The sequence below is a fragment of the Carassius carassius genome, chromosome 46 (genome assembly GCF_963082965.1).
Source record: "Carassius carassius chromosome 46, fCarCar2.1, whole genome shotgun sequence".
In the NCBI taxonomy this organism is placed as follows: domain Eukaryota; kingdom Metazoa; phylum Chordata; class Actinopteri; order Cypriniformes; family Cyprinidae; genus Carassius; species Carassius carassius.
In genome coordinates this window covers 25150859-25169803 of record NC_081800.1, presented here as the reverse complement: position 1 = coordinate 25169803, position 18945 = coordinate 25150859, and the positions used below count along the sequence as shown (strand labels likewise).

Here is an 18945-nt window from a genome sequence, read left to right as displayed (position 1 = left end):
CATGGTTACTCATGGAGACTATAATATATGTGTGCTACATCATTCATGTAAAATGGGAATCTGCGCCTGCAGCATGTTGGAAAAGGAAAGGAGTGACCCACATGTCATATTTAGGGTGATCTCTGTATCTGTCAATTTGAACAGTAAATCCGACAATAAATCTGGCTTACTTTCATAAAGCATGCAGTAAATAAACATAAAGCCACATTACAATTAGCTAACAGGACGTTGATGTTGGGTTCAAAATATCCTCTGCAATTCTACCCCTAACCCTTGCTAATCCATTCAAAAGCCTCCATAGACTCGATGGGAAAAGTGGCAAGCTGTCCTACTTCAGACCTGGATATCTTCCACCTTGTTAGACTTCAGACAACAAACGCGTTTGTGACCCTCTGACAGAGCGCTTTCCCAGCAGCCCTTGAGGTGAAAGGTGAAACTGCCTGTGATGTATTTTTCACACCGGTGTTTGTGTGATCAGATTGTATTTAGCAGGATGTGGCGAGTTCTTGCCAGCTCTCTGATGCACATCTGTGTGTGTGAGAGAGAGCTGGAGACTGGATAACGTTACTGATGGAGTGTATGTGTGTCGTTCCTGGCACACGCGGTGCGCGTCCATGTGAGCCAAGTCTGCTGGGAAGCTGCTCTAGTTCTGGTATATGGGAACGTGTCTGGTGGCACTGCACTCTGGGAAATTCATGTAATTGATTTCTGTGGAAGAGGTTGTCATGTAAACTATACACTCAAACACATCCAAGGGCTTTCACTCCACTTAAACATGGGTTATTGTAATTTTAAACCCCACTTTTATTCTGGTTAAAGGAACGGGTTTAGAAATGGGTTTAGGACATCTGGTAGAAAATCATGTGAGTCATATTCTCTTTCTTTCACTGTAAAAAAAAAATGACTGTGAGTTTAACGGTAAAAGACTAAAAATGTTACAGTAAAAACCAGTAAAATGGTTAACGGTAAGTTCCCCTACTAGATATCATATAATCGATGAAAAACTGCATTGGACATTTCATGTAATTTACGTTTTTGGAAGTGATAAAGATTGTATAATTTACAGTGAATAACCATAAATTGACATTCCCAGAATTCCCTGCATTACATTTCAGATTTGATGTTTTGTTGTTGTTGTTGTTGTTGAAATAACAATGTTTTTTCTTAGTTTTTTCTAAGCAGTTGTGAACCTTTGGGTTGTACTGTATATTACATCTAATATTGTTCAGTTAATGTTTATTGCATTATTTCAGTTTTATTTGTGTGTGTTAATATTTAAAAGCTGCTTGTGATAGGCTTGGGTTCATCATGTGATTTTGTCATCATTTGATGTCTGCATTTACATCTGCAAGACGTCTATAGGACGTTTCCTATCAGATGTCAAATAGACATTTAGAAGATGTCTTTAAGATGTTTATGATTTAGCATGAATGTAAAACTGACATCTTAAATACGTCTGTCTGATGTTTGTACACAGCAGATGCTTTCCAGATGAAGCGATCTTTAACAGACATCTTGCAGACATATGTGTGCTATCTGGGATAGAACAGTTATCAATATATAATAATACAAGACTAGAGCTGTTATGTAAACAGGTTGCATTCTCTGATCATCCAATCAGAGCTTCTTTAATCATTTGCAATAAACAGAAAATGTTTTATTGTTTTGGCCGTTCATTTACACAACAATGGTGTTTCGGGGGACATCATGCACGTGTGTTATGTCAGTATGTGCGCAGGCACATAGTGGGCCCTATCATACACCCGGCGCAATGCGGCACGGCGCAAGTGTTTTTGCTAGTTTCAGCCTGACGCAGTTTTAATTTTTCAGTCCTGCGCTGCATTGGAATGCATTTGTGCCAATTTGTGTGCCCATGGGTGTGCTGGTCTAAAAAATAGGTGTGTTCAGGCGGATTGTTAGCACGTTGCTGTTTTGAGGAACTAAAAGAAAAAAGACTGCACCATAGACAAACTCAAACCTGGTCTAAAGCCTAAAGTCAATGGCGCAATATTTTTTTTTGTTATTTAAAGAGCGCGTTAGTAGAAAATGATCATTACATTTACTTTGATTATTACACAGGGACACGGGGCAGCACACAAACATTTTTAAATATGAAACAATAAAATAATACAATTTATTTTGTAGGCTACATTAATATAAAAATACCTACATGTCATAATGTTTGATAGCAATGTATCAGAATTAGGCTATTTGCTTGCACACGATCAGCTCCTTTTCATCTCTGAAGACACGTTCTGTCTTTGCGCTTGCAAATTCCGCTTTGTAAATTGCAAATTCCCCATGGCACGAGTGCAACTGTCCTCTTAAAGAGCATGGGAGATGACTCTCTGATTGGTTTATTGCTCATTACGCCCAATAAAACACCCATTACTCATTAAGAGAATAGGGACAACCCGTTTAGACCATGCGCCCGGGCGAGCCGACCACTTTCCCGTCGTTAAACTAGCAAAAGGGGATTCGGACATGCCCTGAGTGCACCTGCGCCGTGCTCTTTAGACCATGCACTTAGATCATTAAATAGGGCCCAGCCTCTCTTTACAAAGTAATATCCACAACTTTCTTTTCATGCATAAAACAGTGTTTTTAGTCATTTCCAAGCATCCATTGTTTTGACAACGTTGTGGTCTATATGTGAAAGAAAACATTTTTTCTATAAGTGTAGACATACCCTAATTTTTTCCCCCTGTTGCTATGCAGTTGCTTTGGGTTCTGGATTGTTGCTAGGGTGCTGCTGTGCAGTTGCTATGGTGATCTATATTTTTAATGCATTGATTGCAGTTGATTCAAGTGTTCTAAAATGCAACTTTTTATGTTTTTCAAGATTTTTTGATGAATAGAAAGTTAAAAAGAACAGCTTTTATTGATATCTTTTGTGAAATTAAAATGTCTTTACTGTCAATTTTGTGCATTCTTGCAGAACAAAAGTATTAATTACTTAAAAAACAAACAAACAAAAAAAAAACTTTTTTTTACTGACCCCAAAATATCTTATATAGAATCTTATATAGAAAATACTTTCCCGAACCATGACAGTTTGTCATAATTTTTTGGGTTAGCAGACACCAGTGCTTGAGTTTCGTTTTCAAGGTTTTCAGGACCAGATCTTTAGAGGAACCATTCCTTTCTGAATGCATTTAGATGCAGTCCAGTGGAAGCTTCAGTTCAGAGATGCAATCACAGATTTCAGCTACATTATGACGGCAGTATTCAGCCACCTGGTAAATAACACTGATGGATAAATTGACTCTAATGTGCTGCATTTACCTGACTGGGGCAGATTTACTCCGGTCACTCCTCAAGGTCACATGCACACTCTGTAGCTTCTCCTACAGGTCTGTATACTTCAATTCCAGCCCATTAGAGCCACACTCCTAATAATGGAGCAATGGGCAGTTTGCTTAGATTAAAAGCTTCCCTCTCAATAAGACCGACCGAGTGCAGTTTGTGTGTGTCTCTCTCTCTCGCCGCTTGCATAATGATCTGCTCGCTGTACTAGCGCTGTGTCTTTCTCTATAATTCACTCATTTACTCAGCTTCATGCCCTTTGCAGGGAATGCCATTATTATTATTATTAGGTTCATAAAAGCCATATTATATTATATAATTGGGGGCCTCATGCAATTAGTTACACAATAATATGTCATTCTTGCCAAGACTAGTATTTAGAAATGTGCTTAAATTGTTGTCGTGTTTAAATGTTCTTACTTTCTGATCTTACTTTCCAGTCAACTGCTTTAAATCAGGAAACAATTGCTTAAGAAGAAAAAGTTATATAATTTCTTTCTGAAAATGTATCTTAATTCAACATTTATTTTACATTAAAAAAACAATTGGGGTAAGTACAAGTTAAGTAAGGTAATGCTTATCCTAAAAGATAAAAAGGGTTTTTGTTAGTGCATGAGGTTTATACATAAAAGGTAAAAAACATTAAATATATTCTCTGATAAACAGCTCACTTTTGCTTCTCAATTAAAATTATACAGTTTTTGCTGCAAATATTGATTAAGAATTAAGAACACTATTTAATGTTTTTACAGTGTGCAAAACGTTTTACCAGAATTCAAGGCTGGATATCAGGGTGTTGCTATGCATTTGCTTGGGTGTTCTGTGGATCCTAAAGTGTTGCTACTGTATGTACCGGTAGTTGCAATGGATTTCTAAATGTTTATTAAATTGCTATACATTCGCTACATGGTTGCTATGTACTGTAAGTACTATGGTGATCTATGTGGGGGTTTTAGTGCATTGCTTTGCATTTGACAGGGTTTTTTAGGCATTGCTATGAGATATCGATGCAGTCATTATGTGGTTGACAATTGGTTGCTATTGTGATCTATTTGGGGTTTTTCTAGTTCATTGCTTATCAGTTAACAAGGTGTTGTAGGTCATTGCAATAGTATTGCTATATCATTGTTAAGGTGTTTTTTTTCTGTTTTATTGTATGTCTTTTGGAAATTATCCGTCTGATCACAGTACAGTATAAGCTCATTTCAACAAGACACACTATTTGAGTCAAGCTTCTGCTGAATTATGCAAAAAATTTGAATCCTGAATCTCTGAGTAAAAAAGATTAACATCTTAAACGCCCTGAAATAGAGCAAACGTAACACTCGCTGCAGGATCCCAAACACAACAAAAGGCCATGGCATCACATGCCTATGATGTCAGCACATTTCCACAGTCGTGATTGGCCGAGCTCAGCGTGAGAGGGTTAGGGTGTCGATGGGTGCCGTGAGGTCTTCCGACCCCTTTAGCTTATTTTAAGCCAAAAACGCCTCCGCAAATAAACCTCCCCCACTGAGAGGAGTAATTGGTGTAGTATCTCCCAGCACTAGCATGAGATTGTGTCTGCTCCACACTGCCAGCGCTCCGCGGGACAGACCCATTTCCATGAGACTCCAATGTTAAAAACGTACAGTTTCAAACTCATAAATGAGATTCATATTCTCCTTTTGTGTGGGCTAATGTGCACTTTTTTAATTTGTAAGGACAGCTCATAAAAAATATTCCATAATTCTCTATAATTCGCTTTATAGTGATAAAAGTGCATCTCCTGTTGCCTCTCACTTTAAAATCCAGCCCCATATTTGTTTATCTGTTTTAAATGTGTGCAGATTTCTCTCCTGATTCAGACCAGACCATTTTTTCACTTGAGGAAGTGTTTTTATGGATTATGAACTCCTATTTTAGCTGGAAGCAACAGTCTGAAGTTAAAAACATCTTAATGCTTCACAAGACATTTACTGATGGACTGGAGTGTTGTGGATTATTCTGATGTATTTATCAGCTGTTTGGACTCTCACTCTGACGGCACCCATTCACTGCAGAACATCCATTGCTGGGACACTGATGTAATGCTACATTTCTCCAAATCTTGATTTAATCAGCGAATGATTAACACACAGATGCAATAATTGCCCTCATTATAACTGATCTGGAAGATTAATAAACCTCACAATAATAAATTCTCTGTGCCGACCTAATAGATAATTTGTATTTTCCTTTAGTTTTTAATTTTTTGAAGTTGACGGTCCTGTGCTGTTTTAACCTCTACAGAACAGAATGAAGGAGTTTAATATGGACGGATGGTAACCAGGAGGCTCTGATAGACCTATTTTAAGATGTCTTCTAAACGTCTATTTGACATCTGATAGGAAACGATCTATAGATGTATTGCAGATGAGCAAACACTTCAAAGTCTTGCAGATGCAAATGCAGACGTCATAGACACCTCAACACTAGCTTTCTCTGAGGTGGTCGGATCACATCAGATTGTGCTTAATCTTGCAGATCATGATTTATATCTACTCTTCCTCTCCCTGCAGTTTGGTAATATATAGATTCAGCCTTTGAACTCCCACCTCTTATGTGGGTTTTATTGTTCTGGGTCTGAATTTGGGCTCCTGGGGTCTCAAAAAAGAAACATTTTCAATCTCCTAGGTGAACGAGTCTATATTTGCGATTCGCGAACCCGCTCCGCGCTCCCGAACTGACTCAAATGAATCGCGATCCCCAAACTGACTCAAATGATTCGCGATCCCCAAACTGACTCAAATGATTCGCGAACCCGCTCCGCGCTCCTGAACTGACTCAAATGATTCGCGATTCCCAAACTGACTCAAATGATTCGCGAACACGCTCCGCGCTCCCGAACTGACTCAAATGAATCGCGATCCCCAAACTGACTCAAATGATTCGCGAACCCGCTCCGATCTCCCAAACTGACTCAAATGATTCGCGAACCCGCTCCGATCTCCCAAACTGACTCAAATGATTCGCGAACCTGCTCCGAACTCCCGAACTGACTCAAATGATTCGCGATCCCCAAACTGACTCAAATGATTCGCGAACCCGCTCCGAACTCCCGAACTGACTCAAATGATTCATGCTCCGAGCTCCCAAACGGACTCAAATGATTCGCGAACCCGCTCCGAACTCCCGAACTGATTCAAATGATTCATGCTCCGAGCTCCCAAACGGACTCAAATGATTCGCGAACCCGCTCCAAATATTTGCTGAAAATGCCCTCACCCTCAGGTGATTCGAGTTTGTTTCTTCATCAGATTTGGAGAATTGTAGCATTGCATCAGTGTCTCATAAACGGATGCTCTGGAGTGAATGGGTGCCATCAGAATGAGAGTCCAAACCGCTGATAAAAACATCACAATAATCCACAGCACACCAGTCCATCAGTTAATGTCTTGTGAAGCCAGAAGATAATTTTTGTAAGAAACGAATCTATCATTAAGATGTTTTTAACATCAAATCTTTGCATCCAGCTAAAAAATATTCCATAATGAATGATTAACCCACAGATGCAATAATTGCCCTCATTATAACTCATCTGGAAGATTAATAAACCTCACAATGCTAAATTCTCTGTGCCGACCTAATAGATTATTTGTATTTTCCTTTAGTTTTTAATTTGCAGTTAAGGACTCTGGGAATCCCATGACGGTCCTGTGCTGTTTTAACCTCTACAGAACAGAATGAAGGAGTTTAATATGGACGGATGGTAACCAGGAGGCTCTGATAGACCTATTTTAAGATGTCTTCTAAACGTCTATTTGACATCTGATAGGAAACGATCTATAGATGTATTGCAGATGAGCAAACACTTCAAAGATTACGTCTTGCAGATGCAAATGCAGACGTCATATAGACAGCTCAACACTGGTTTTCTCTGAGGTGGTCGGATCACATCAGTATCCTTTTTGATTTTCAAGATGGTGACCTCTAGGTCAGGTGCATCGCTAAATAATGTGTGTACTCTTCCACATACTATTGTTTATGAATACAAACCCCTGATGTAGAAACAACTTTTACTCAAAAATTGGCAGTCAATTAGACAATTAATTACAAAGAAATTGAGTGTGTTCACAGTGCGTTTTAGCCCTTGTGGGACCAAAAATAAATACCACGGTAACATTTAGAGTTGGTTTAGAGTGTATTCAGATTAATACAGCAGTAACAGCGGTCATGATTCGAGTGGTTTGTGGTGAACAGAGCACCATTAACCTGTGACGCATTTCTGTAATTGTAGTGTACTCATGTGATTTGTCATGTGTCCTGAATCCAGCCGTGTGTTTCATGAATAACTGAAGAGGTGAACACTTTCTGTTGATTGATGTTGCCTATTCTTCTAGTCTCTGTGGATTTGGTTCCTCCTCCAAAGTGAATTTGCAGGGTTTTCTCCTATTTCATAGTCCAGAAAGTGAAAATGGTGCATTTGATCACTAAAAGCACACATGATTTGAGAAAGGACGAGGCACTCTGATGGACGTTTAATACTTCAGTGTGACTGCTGTAAGTATGAGCACCAGTAATACATACAATAACACTTGTTTTCTAGACTATTTGCCCGTATGGAAAGTGTTTCTGTTCTCTTTTGGAGGATTGGGAGCTCAGAAAGGGTTGCAACATGCACTCCAGAGAATATTTTGTGCTGTGAAGATAAAAATTGTTCTCGGTGGGGGTTTGAGATGACTCATTTTCACAGAAGTCCTTTTTTAAAGATCACACTCCGGTGGAACAAACTCAGTGTTATGGCACAGTCGCCTTCTGATGGTATTTTATTTTAAATTATATTTATTTAAAATCAATTTTAATCTGTTTTTTTTTTTTTGATGCACTCAAACTTACTTTTTATAACCAGTGTGAGGAATGAGATTAAAGTACAGCTGTGACATTTAACATCTATTTTGACTCATTTGACTGAAGTTAAGACATTCGTTTTATTATAATAACTGGACCCCACACTGAAAAATGAATGTGAAATATAGTAAAGTCACATGACAATCGCTGAATAATGTTTACTTATTCACTTGCTCTTTAAAAAAATTAGCAAAAATTGTTGGATCAGTGGCAAATGGCCTTTGTCCCACTTTGGATTAAAGCTTCTGCTAAATGTGTAAATGGAAAAGAAAATAGCACACAGTAGTACATCTATCATTCCACTCTGAACACAGCCTTAGGATTGATCTCAAAAAGTACTTTGTCATCCTGGAAATCTTCCAGTTTTTTCCAAAATATATCCATTACATGATTATTCTACAAAAATAGTTGGGCTTTTAAAAGCATCTCCTTTACAAACCTTAATATTTTTTCCCTGTCCATTTCTCAAGAAGCAAGGAAGGATGTGCTTGAATAGCATAACATCACTTAAACCTTTAAACGGACAAGCGTTAAAACACATGAGCTGAAAGCAGCTCGTTCAGATAGTTTTAGGGGCCTGAAGCCCACCTAAAAATTGTCTAGAATCTCTTCTACTCTCAGCCACATCACCAATAACGGCTTGCATTATGCTCACACTTTGAGGTATCTGTATTGAGATGCTGCATTGGAAATGAGGTCACTGTAACAGTAATAAAAGCAAATATGACAAGAGCAGCAAAAGTGATATTCTCCATCGTATTTTAACACTTATGGAGCCAGACAGAAGCCAGTATCACTCACATACACTTCTGCTTTCAGATTCACAGTGTTGAGATTATGGGTTTAACCAATGAATTAATTTTTTTTATGTCTGTTATGCTTTTAGTGATGGCATGTTAGGAATAATTAGTCTCGTCCTAATCATATTTAAGTTGCAGAATATCATCTATTGACTGGAACAATCTAGCAGCCTCCAAAAATACCTTAGAAAGCACCTGGATTTTAGACCCACCTATCAACACTAGAATACACAAGAATACCTTAGAGGCGACACAACTCTAAATGAGCCCCGCACAATAGAGACTGCTTACACTCATTTGCATACTCTGCCCTTCTCCACCACATCCCATTACCAGAATTCTTTGGGAATGTTTTTTCTGGTCCTCCTATTCTGAAAAGATCTGATGTTATTTCCCTCCCCGTTTCTCCTCATTCCCAGCTCCATGTGAGCGCAGTGGGGTTATTTATGAGGGAGATGAGTGTCAGGCGCTGGAGGAGGAGATTTCAATCACTGCAGATCTGTGGCTGAGGCCCTGACCTTCCTGTAAAACACTCTTCCTGGAATGAGGAATGGGATCGAAAGAGAAGAATCAGGGTAAAATCATTCACATAGCCTCATTTACAATGACACAATTAATGACGGATAAGATGCGAGTCGCTACTGAGAACAAAAACATCTTAATTTGCTTTGAAAATCATAAGCATGCTCACTGTTTACAGTTTCAATTTCAATGTCTGAACATTAAAATGGCTTGTTAAAGGTAAAAGGTTTTATGGGTGTCCCTTGTTTAGGATTCTTGTCAAAAATAAAAATACAGAAATTTTAAAACTGAAATAAGATAAGTTTAAGTTGAGGATACTACATTTAATAAAACAGAAATGTAAAAAAAAAAAAAAGATAAATACAAATAGTTAAAAACAATTAATAAAAAAGTCAAAAGTGCATGACAAAAATACTAAAACTGAAATAAATGAAAAAAAAGTAAAAAAAAAAAAAACACATAACACAATAATTAAAGCTAAAACTGAAAATATAAAATAAAAGCTAAGTTAAAATATTAACAAATACTATAAAAGTATATAAATAATACTAAATTAACACCGGGGATGAATTGACTAGGATCTGTTGGCATCGTGACCTCTCTGGATTTAATGACCAGCCGTTCTGATGAAGATAAACAGTTAATCCAAGACTAACACATCATTAGTCTTTCCCGACAGCTCTGAGTGATGCAAACCATGTCTGTATTCCACCAGACGTATGTGATGCTTTCATCATGTACTTGAGAGGATTCTGGCTTTGTTTCTCTCTGATGAGGGTGGCGTGTTCAGGGGTTATTTGGAAAATAACAGTCTTGCCTCGTTACCACTGTGTCCTTGAGGAAACACACTCCACCCTTGGTTTTTCTCTATAATTGGTGTACAGTAAGTCCCTTTCCCTAAAAAAGCTAATGTTAAATTACCAGAAGCAAATGCAAAGTCATGACATTGAAAGCGTAATGAAAAAACAATAGTATCAGCAATCTGCAGCATGATCATTTAATACTGTATATAAGGGCTCTGAACAGAATCATAAGCATAAGAACAAAGTAAAAATGTCTGAAAGTTAAAAAGGGCTTTTATTTGATAAAAAATTGAAAATTATTGTTTCCAACAGGTTTTTAGTTTTTATTAATTAAAATTGAGTTTTTATATTTTATATTTTGAATGTTAAATATGTGTATGTGTGTGTATATATATATTTTGTATTTTAAAGTTTTAGCAGTTTTGTAGTTTTCTTTAGTAATTTGTTTTTTAAAATTATTTAATTTTTGTAATTTCAGTTTTAAATAATTATTTCAGTTTCAGTTTTAGTTATTTCAGTACATCAAGTTAAATTTAAGTGAATAATGTTGCCTTGACGTTATTTGGAAGTTTTATTATTTTTTTTTATGAATATATTTTATATTGTTTTATACAGTACAAATATATTTTATTCCAGCTAAAGTTTTTTTTTATGTTTTAGTCTTCCATAGTTCAGTGAACGGGTGTAAAATACATCAGGAAGCATGTGAAGAAGGACTGCACAGAACTGTATTTCTGAATAATATAGTGCATCATTCTGAGACTCGCTGGATTCAGTTTTTTAGATCTGTAATGTTGCATAATCCACTTTCAGTCAGCAGCACTGGATGTAATCTGATCTCAGATCTGTATGACAGGTGCAGAATGAACTCAAAAATCATCTAACCCTAATCTGCCCTAACGAATCGAATCACATCAATCTTCCCTAACTGAGGGCCCGCAAAGGTCAAACTTTAAAAATCTAGTGAATCAACAATTGATTTGGGTTGAGGCTGGTGCACCTGTAATGCAGATCTCTGATGAACGCTTGATTCTATGTTAGAAATCCTTCATTCTTGCTCTCTGAAGCATGTGGGTTTACTCTGGAGAGCAGGTTTACAGGTGCATGTGCAGGAGAAGCTGAATGAGAGAAGCGGAGGCATATGGACTCAGCAGCTGAATGTTTGTCCCTGCTGCTTTGAGCTCAGATCTGTGTCCAACTCAACTCTGAAGCTTTTTGATGTTGACCCAAATAACATCTAGATCCATTATCTAGATCATTTGAGCTACTTTTAAAGTTTGAAAGCTGTAAGTGGCCCATTTGTGCAACTTATAGATTTGAGAAGCATCTTTATAAGTTTCCTTCTATCTATCTATCTATCTTTCTCCTGTTGTCTCTCTCATCCAAATCCACCCACATGTTTGTTTAGAGCGGTTTTGGCTTTTAAAAAGTGTTTTGTTCTGTGCATATTTCTCACCTGATTCATATTTTAGCTGAAAGCTATATTGCAGTTTGTTAAAATCATCTTAATGATGGATTTGTTTCTTAAAAACATGCAGCTTTTCACTTCACAAGACATTAACCGATGGACTGGAGTGCTGTGGATTATTGTGATGTTTTTATCAGCTGTTTAGACTCTCATTCTGACGGCACCCATTCACTGCAGAGCATCCGTTGCTGAGACACTGATGTAATGCTACATACTCATCCACATATTGTCAGTTTTGGGTGAACTTGGATGTAACACGTGAATTTTCTTATGGGCTATAGTGTTTTACATGGTTTGTCTACTATTAAATTACTTTTTTTGTCTTCATTTTGAACAATAGCTATCGGGTTTTACATTTTAAAATCAATTTAATTATTTTCTAAACGAATAACCGCCTTTTTTACTTTGATGTTTAACAATAAAATGCACAAACATTCTTTTAATTTTTAAGTCGCTCTTGAAGTCTCCTTTACTGTTTAAAAAAACCAATAAACCTTTTAAGGTACATTTACATTATAGTATTATGGTATTAATTTAGCAGATGCTATATTCAAACGCTTGCATAGAGAACAGAAGCTGGGCAAGCAATGAGTCTATCAAGCAGTTATCTGATGTGACCTTCAGCTATCAAGCTGAAACCTGCTCTTATAAGGTCCAGCGTCCAGTTTCATCATTTAAAACTCATGATGTGGGTTATTTACAAATGTCCTTGCCTTTCACTCGCTCTTTGGGTGCAGATGAGCATTTGATGTTTGAGTGAAACTTCTACATTTGTGTGTGTGTGAAGCGGTCGAACCTTCTGCTCACCCCCTGCAGCGTCAGTGATTACAGCGCCAGCAGAAACATGACATCCGTTCCTCTCAGCTGGGGATGAAAGGAGAGGTCGAGATGTCAGAGCGGCCATAGCGCTGCTTAATAACACATTGTATGCCCTTGAGCGCACGGCCACGTATGCATACATGTGTGCATTTACATGCAGCATCCTCACATAGAGAGTCTCTGAAACACACTTCAAACATTAAACCTAGTCAAGTGCACAAGCGCCTGCGGACATGAAGGGCTCTCGCTAACATAAGAGTAATCCAAGCTTACATTCAGTGCTGAACCACTCCGCTCGACTCTTTGCATCCCAATCTCTCGTTCATCAGTTCACACACGTCCGTTCTGCCCTTAATGCTGAGCCCAGGGATGTTTATCTCCTTGAGCTAAGTTTAAACTCTATATGAATGCAGGTAACCAGAATGAGTCCGAACCCACGTTACAAACATCATCATCATCAACACTTCACTCTGAAAGCTTCTTTGCACCTCTCAGTATCAAAACAGCTTTTATATACGGTCCATAGAGACTGTATTTGTGTATAATATGATATAAAACTTGCATAATAGACTGCTGTGCCAATGTTTCCAATAATCAATCAATCAGTGTTTGAAAAGTGAAGGGATGCAGACGTTTCTGAAAGTTGCAAGATGTTTCATGAGAAAAGTGAGATTGCTCTAGCTTTTTGAAATTCATTGGCTGTTTCATTTACATTAAGTGTTTTTTCTCTCTCAAATAATACAACTAAATTCATTTTGTAGCTGTATATAAGCAAATTAGAGATCACTGGGGTCTTTTACTAGAGCAGCAGAATCTGAGAAGCAGGAGAATGTAATTGCTCTTTTAATTAATCTCAGTGCTCAAATGTTAAAGATATCTGATTTGCAAATCAGATGAGAAATATTTGAGATCATATTGAAGAATCTGACTTTTCAGATGGAGACAGTTTATATTTGAAACATGGGCTCTTTATTTAATATTATTGCTGTCTAGAACCAAATGAGATGTTAAAGAGATCGCATCTGCGATTTTTCTAATGAATAATTTGGTAATAGAAGTATTAGATGAGAGTATTTTAGTTCATAAGGAAGAATCGGACTTTTCAGTGCGGAATTTCAATGCAATGCAAAGTTAAACAGACATTGTTGAGATGTTTAGACGAGAAATATTTCAGTTTACATCATGGAAGAAGGCAAGATTCAGACCAATGTAGATTTTCAATGCAATGCAAATTTGAACAGTTTGAGGCATCATGGGGTCTTTTAGGAGAGAATTCAGAGAAGCATGAGACTGTCATTGCTTTTTATAGAAATTTGGATCGAGATGTTAGGAAATATTTGAGTTTGTATTGAAGTATCTTACTTTTTAATGTAGATTTTCAAAGCAATGCAAATCTGAACATATTTAGAGGAAACCTGAGATCACTGCCTTTTTTAAGAGAAAATACCGAGGAGCAGGAAACTGTAATAGCTCTTTATTCAATCTCATCGCTTTCTATGAGAGTGGATTGAGATGTTCAGGAGATCTCATTGCTATTTTTTCTTTCCTCTGGGATGTCCAGTCATCTCTATACCCCCGTGTTTACCGTGTGATGGGAGACTGAAGCGCTTCTCGCGTTCATCCAGTGTTTGGTGCGGGATCCGCAGCAGCAGCTCGTCACGGAAACCCGTCTTCCTCGTTCAGGGATGTGATGCGCGCTCGCCGTTTGTCATCATCATTACCGGCGCTTGCGGAGGAGCAGACGCACGGTAGCGGATTCTCTCCTCGGTTTCACTAGAGGATGTACCGTGTTACCGGAGGAGCACGGCGGAGAGTCTTTCCGGGGGCCCTTCCGTGAGAAACGGAGGACGGAGCGGATAGACACGGATTTTGGACTCGATGTGAGCGGTGAGTGAACCCGGCACCAATACTGCCATTCTAAACATTCTCCAAAATGAGTGCCACGCATGCATTCCCGCTGCTGTCAAACATGCATGTAAATTCCTGCTGCATCGGGTCTGACGCATTTTGCAGTTGTCTGTGTGCCAGCAGCCAAAGCTGGAGCTCTATTCAGTCTCGGTGCTAAAGTTATTTAGTATGCGTTGATTTATTTTTTGGCATTCACATTTATGGAAGGTTTGCTTTGGCATCTTCAAAGACATTTTTTTTTTACAAGACTTCTGTTCTTATATCATATGTCAAAGTTGTTTAATTCCATTAATTGACTTTAATTGGCGCACATCTCAGGTATATAGGCACTATATTTTTGTAAATGGAAACTTGGCGTCGTATTTGTCTGTAGATTTTCTGAAATGCATCACGGTTAACCCTTTAATGCCTGTGTAGTTACTGTAAGAGATGCTGAGATGTTCATTGACAAGTAAACTGTCAGTTTATGTGAAAATATCTGTGATTTTTACACGTACTCTTAACTTTAATACACAATTGTTTGGGCATCTTTAATGGGGTGTTTTAAAAATATATATTTTCTCAGAGTTAATGCCATTTAATTGATCATATAGCTACATATCACAATTGGTGCACATTCAACATATAGATGTCGCATAACTGTAAAAATGAACATGAGCAGCTGTTTCTGTGTTAACTGACCCTTAGAAACGACTTGAATTGCGTTTCCAGGTTCTTTCAGTCATATAAATGTTTTACTTGAATGAAAATAAGCTATTTTGTATATGCATCTGTAGAATATCTGTTTGTAAGTGTTCAGTGTTTGTCTGCAGTCTGTCTGAAACGCATCATTAACTCTTAAAGTTAATTATCTAAGGAGTTGCTGTAAAAGAGACTGTAGTCATGGTATCAAACTAAACGCTTCCTTTGAAAAGGCAGAGATTCAGTGCATGATATCGCTTGTCAAGGTACTTAAAGGGGTAGTTCACCCAAAAATGGAAATACTGTCATCACTTACAGTACTTTTTTCTGTAGACAACAAAAGAGTGGTTGATTTTATGCCATAATGCCCATCCGTAGTGACCATGCATGTTAAGCTCCAAAAATTTTAAAAGTATCATTAACATACCGGTACTCAAAAGTACTGAGGCCTATATCTTATGGAAGCACATGGGTAGCGATATTCAATTTGCAATGTAATATGCAAAATGACAATGCAATATGTAAAATGGCAATGCATTTCTGTATTTACATTTACATTTTCCAATACATTTGTGCAACTTTTGGTGCAAAATGAAAATGAAAATTAAATTACATAATTTTCATTTGGCATTTCATACAACAGTTTTAATATGTAAAATGAATACTAATTTAAACGCTTTATAAGTTGCAAAATTAAAATGAAAATGTATTACAGAAATGATTAGATATGTATAACATGTTCAAGCAAAAACTGTGGCAAAATTATCATTTAAATGCTATTTTTCTTAAATGCATTAACACACACAGTCAAGACACTTACGATTGCATTTTCATTCAGTGTCCCGCAATGAATGTAGCAAAATTCAATGTGCACATTGAAAATGCATTCTGAGCCGATCACGTCTCCGCCCCCTCCCGACACGTCAATCACTGCGTGAACAAGGCAGTTTTATGTGACAGGTCTGCCCTTATACAATGGACAGTACAGTATATTGTATTGATCAGAGATTGTGTTTTGCACTGTAGTTTCTTTTGAAGCCTCTCTACATTTTTGTTTTGTTGGGTTTAGTAAATGCAAGCATTTTGTCACAAAAAATGAATGACCATCTCAGAGTAGCTTTATAGAATGTACAGTTACAGTTCTAAAAAAAGACAGAGACAGAATTGCTGCAGTAAAGACTTTATTTGCAAAAGGACATTACTGCAAGATATACAAACAGAAAAAGCACCGGAATAATAATTAAAAAAAACAAAGTAAACTTCTAATCTGCCCGGTCTTCTGCATTTCGGCCACATGTTCTCATCCACATCACACCTGATATCTTCTCTGGCAAGGCATCATGGGAAGAATCTTTTTGCATGCCTTATCCACCCCTGGCAGTGTTCAGCTGTGATGTCTTGGCATGCAGCATCCATTGCATCCAGGAGGGACATTTGGTCATGTGGGCGATGGTCAAAAACCTTCCATCTCCAGGATGAGAAAAACTCCTCAATGGGGTTGAGGAAAGGGGAGTAAGGAGCAAGGAAAAGGGACACCATCCTAGGATGGGCGTCAAAACATGCTGTGACTGCACGGGAATGGTGGAATGCCACATTGTCCCATGTGATCACATATATTGGCAAGTGGTCTCCCACCTGTCCCCTTTCTACCTCTGGCACCAATCTTTCGTGCAGGTCTTCTAAAAATAGGAGAAGGCGGTCGGTGTTGTAGGGGCCAATCTCACATTTATGCAGGAGTGCACCATTGTTGGAGATTGCGGCACACATGGTGATGTTGGCTCCTCTCTGGCCCGGCACGGTAACTGTGGACCTTTTGCCAATTATGTTTCTCCCACGGCGACGCCTTTTCGCCAAGTTGAAGCCAGCCTCGTCAACATAGATAATTTCATGTGGGACTTGATTGGCCTCCAACTCCATGACTCTCTGAAAGTAATTAGACACAGTGTATGTACATGCTGTGCTGTACTGTATATCTACTGTATGTCCTAATGTACTCCAGGTTTATAGAGTAGTTTACTGCAAAACACACTGTGTATAGTACAGTAATCACTGTATTGCATAACCTTACCTGGACGTATTGGTGACGGAGTTCTTTGATGCGCTCACTGTTCCTTTCAAAAGGAACTTTGTATAGTTGTTTCATTAGGACTCTGTGTTTAGCTAGAGTCCGAGAAATGGATGTTATGCTGATTGCTGCAATGTTCCCAAAGACAAGGTTGTCCTCTACAACTCTGGACTGAATGTCCTTCAGTTTTATTTCATTGTCAGCAATCACCATGTTGACAATAGCAAGTTCCTGTTCTTCATTCAGGAGCTTTCCTCTGCCCCCTGAGGGAGGTAGACGTTGAATCCTTAGAGGAACAAAATACAGTTACATATTAGAGACCGGAGGCATACAGTCACTCTAATACTGTAAATGGTAATATTACAGTATTTACAGTACACTTTGCTGTAGGAGAAGCAATATCCTACCTGTTGGTTTCTCTGAAAATACGGACAATGGATGCCACTGTGTCCCGGCTGAGATTTGGTTGTACTCGTTCACCAGCCTCTCTATATGATAGCCCATGGTTTATGACATGGTCAATGATAGTTGCTCTTATTTGATCAGTAACCCTAGCTCTGGTCCTTCTTTGAGCGCCACCACGCATTCTAACTCCTCTCCCTCTCCCTCGCCCCACTCCTCTGTCTCGTCCTTGTCCTCGCCCCACTCCTCTCCCTTGTCCTCGCCCCACTCCTCTCCCTTGTCCTTGTCCTTGCCCCACTCCTCTCCCTTGTCCTTGCCCCACTCCTCTCCCTTGTCCTCGCCCCACTCCTCTCCCTTGTCCTTGCCCCACTCCTCTCCCTTGCCCTTGTCCTTGCCCCACTCCTCTCCCTTGTCCTGGTACTCGTCTTCCTCTCCCTCTTGCAGGCATTCTTTCTTTCTTTCTTTCTTTCTTTCTTTCTTTGTGTTGCTCTATATTGTTTCTTTTCCACACAAGATCAGCCCAAAGAGTCCTCTTTTAGAACATATGATCATGTGATTGAAAGAACCTCAACACCTGAGTGTGCTTCCTAGATGGGAATCAGCTGTGATTTATATATTTGCATAACTTCAATAAGCTGTTTCTCATTAGCAATGGAATAAAATACAGGGAATATATTTGTGTTTCAATTCACAATATGAACAGCTGTTTACCTTGACTTTAGCCTGTAAGGTTAGGTTTAGAACATGGTGTTATCTGTTCTGACATACAGTGTTAAATCATTGGTAAATTTGGCAGTAAAAATCCATTGTTTTGGTCTTGTTTGAGCTTGTGTGTAAAAGAAGTTCAAGCATTTTAAATTTGTGTTAATTGTATGCATTTTGTGTTAAAGCAACAAGAAATGTGTTAATAGTATAGCTTACACAGGTGGATGTAGTGCTAACTGTGTTAAGAGTTTTGGAAAATTGTTAAAAGTATTGAAAAATCTTTCATAGCAATCGTAAAAAAACTGTAACAGTGAGCGGTGATTTCAGACATTATTACAGTGTCACACACGCACTGACTCTTATTCTGCCTGAAAGAATGAAAAGACCGAGTTGAAGGTGGAGTGATTCGACCAATCAGATGAAAGCAGCGTTTCAGCTCCGCCCACAAGTGCGAATGAAATATTGAAGCCATAAACCGAAATGATCAAAACATACACGGACCAACGGTCTTGTCCATGTTCTCTCACTTGAATCCTCTTCTTGAGATTTGAGTCTCTGACCTTCTGCAAGCCCCGCCTTGTTCACGCAGTGATTGAC

At 38.3% G+C, this 18945-nt stretch overlaps 1 protein-coding gene across 3 annotated transcripts in view; it reads left to right on the top strand.

Annotated features, from left to right (window-relative positions):
- The first annotated feature begins 14203 nt into the window (after positions 1-14203).
- LOC132128885 (disks large-associated protein 4-like) overlaps positions 14204-18945 on the top strand; it is a 149895-nt gene continuing 145153 nt past the window's right edge. For 2 of the 3 annotated variants that reach the window (XM_059540268.1, XM_059540267.1), the window contains exon 1: positions 14210-14474. The gene's annotated coding sequence lies outside the window, so the exon portion shown is untranslated. Of the gene's footprint in view, positions 14475-18945 lie in introns of all 3 variants that reach the window. The other variant, XM_059540269.1, reaches the window with a different exon arrangement.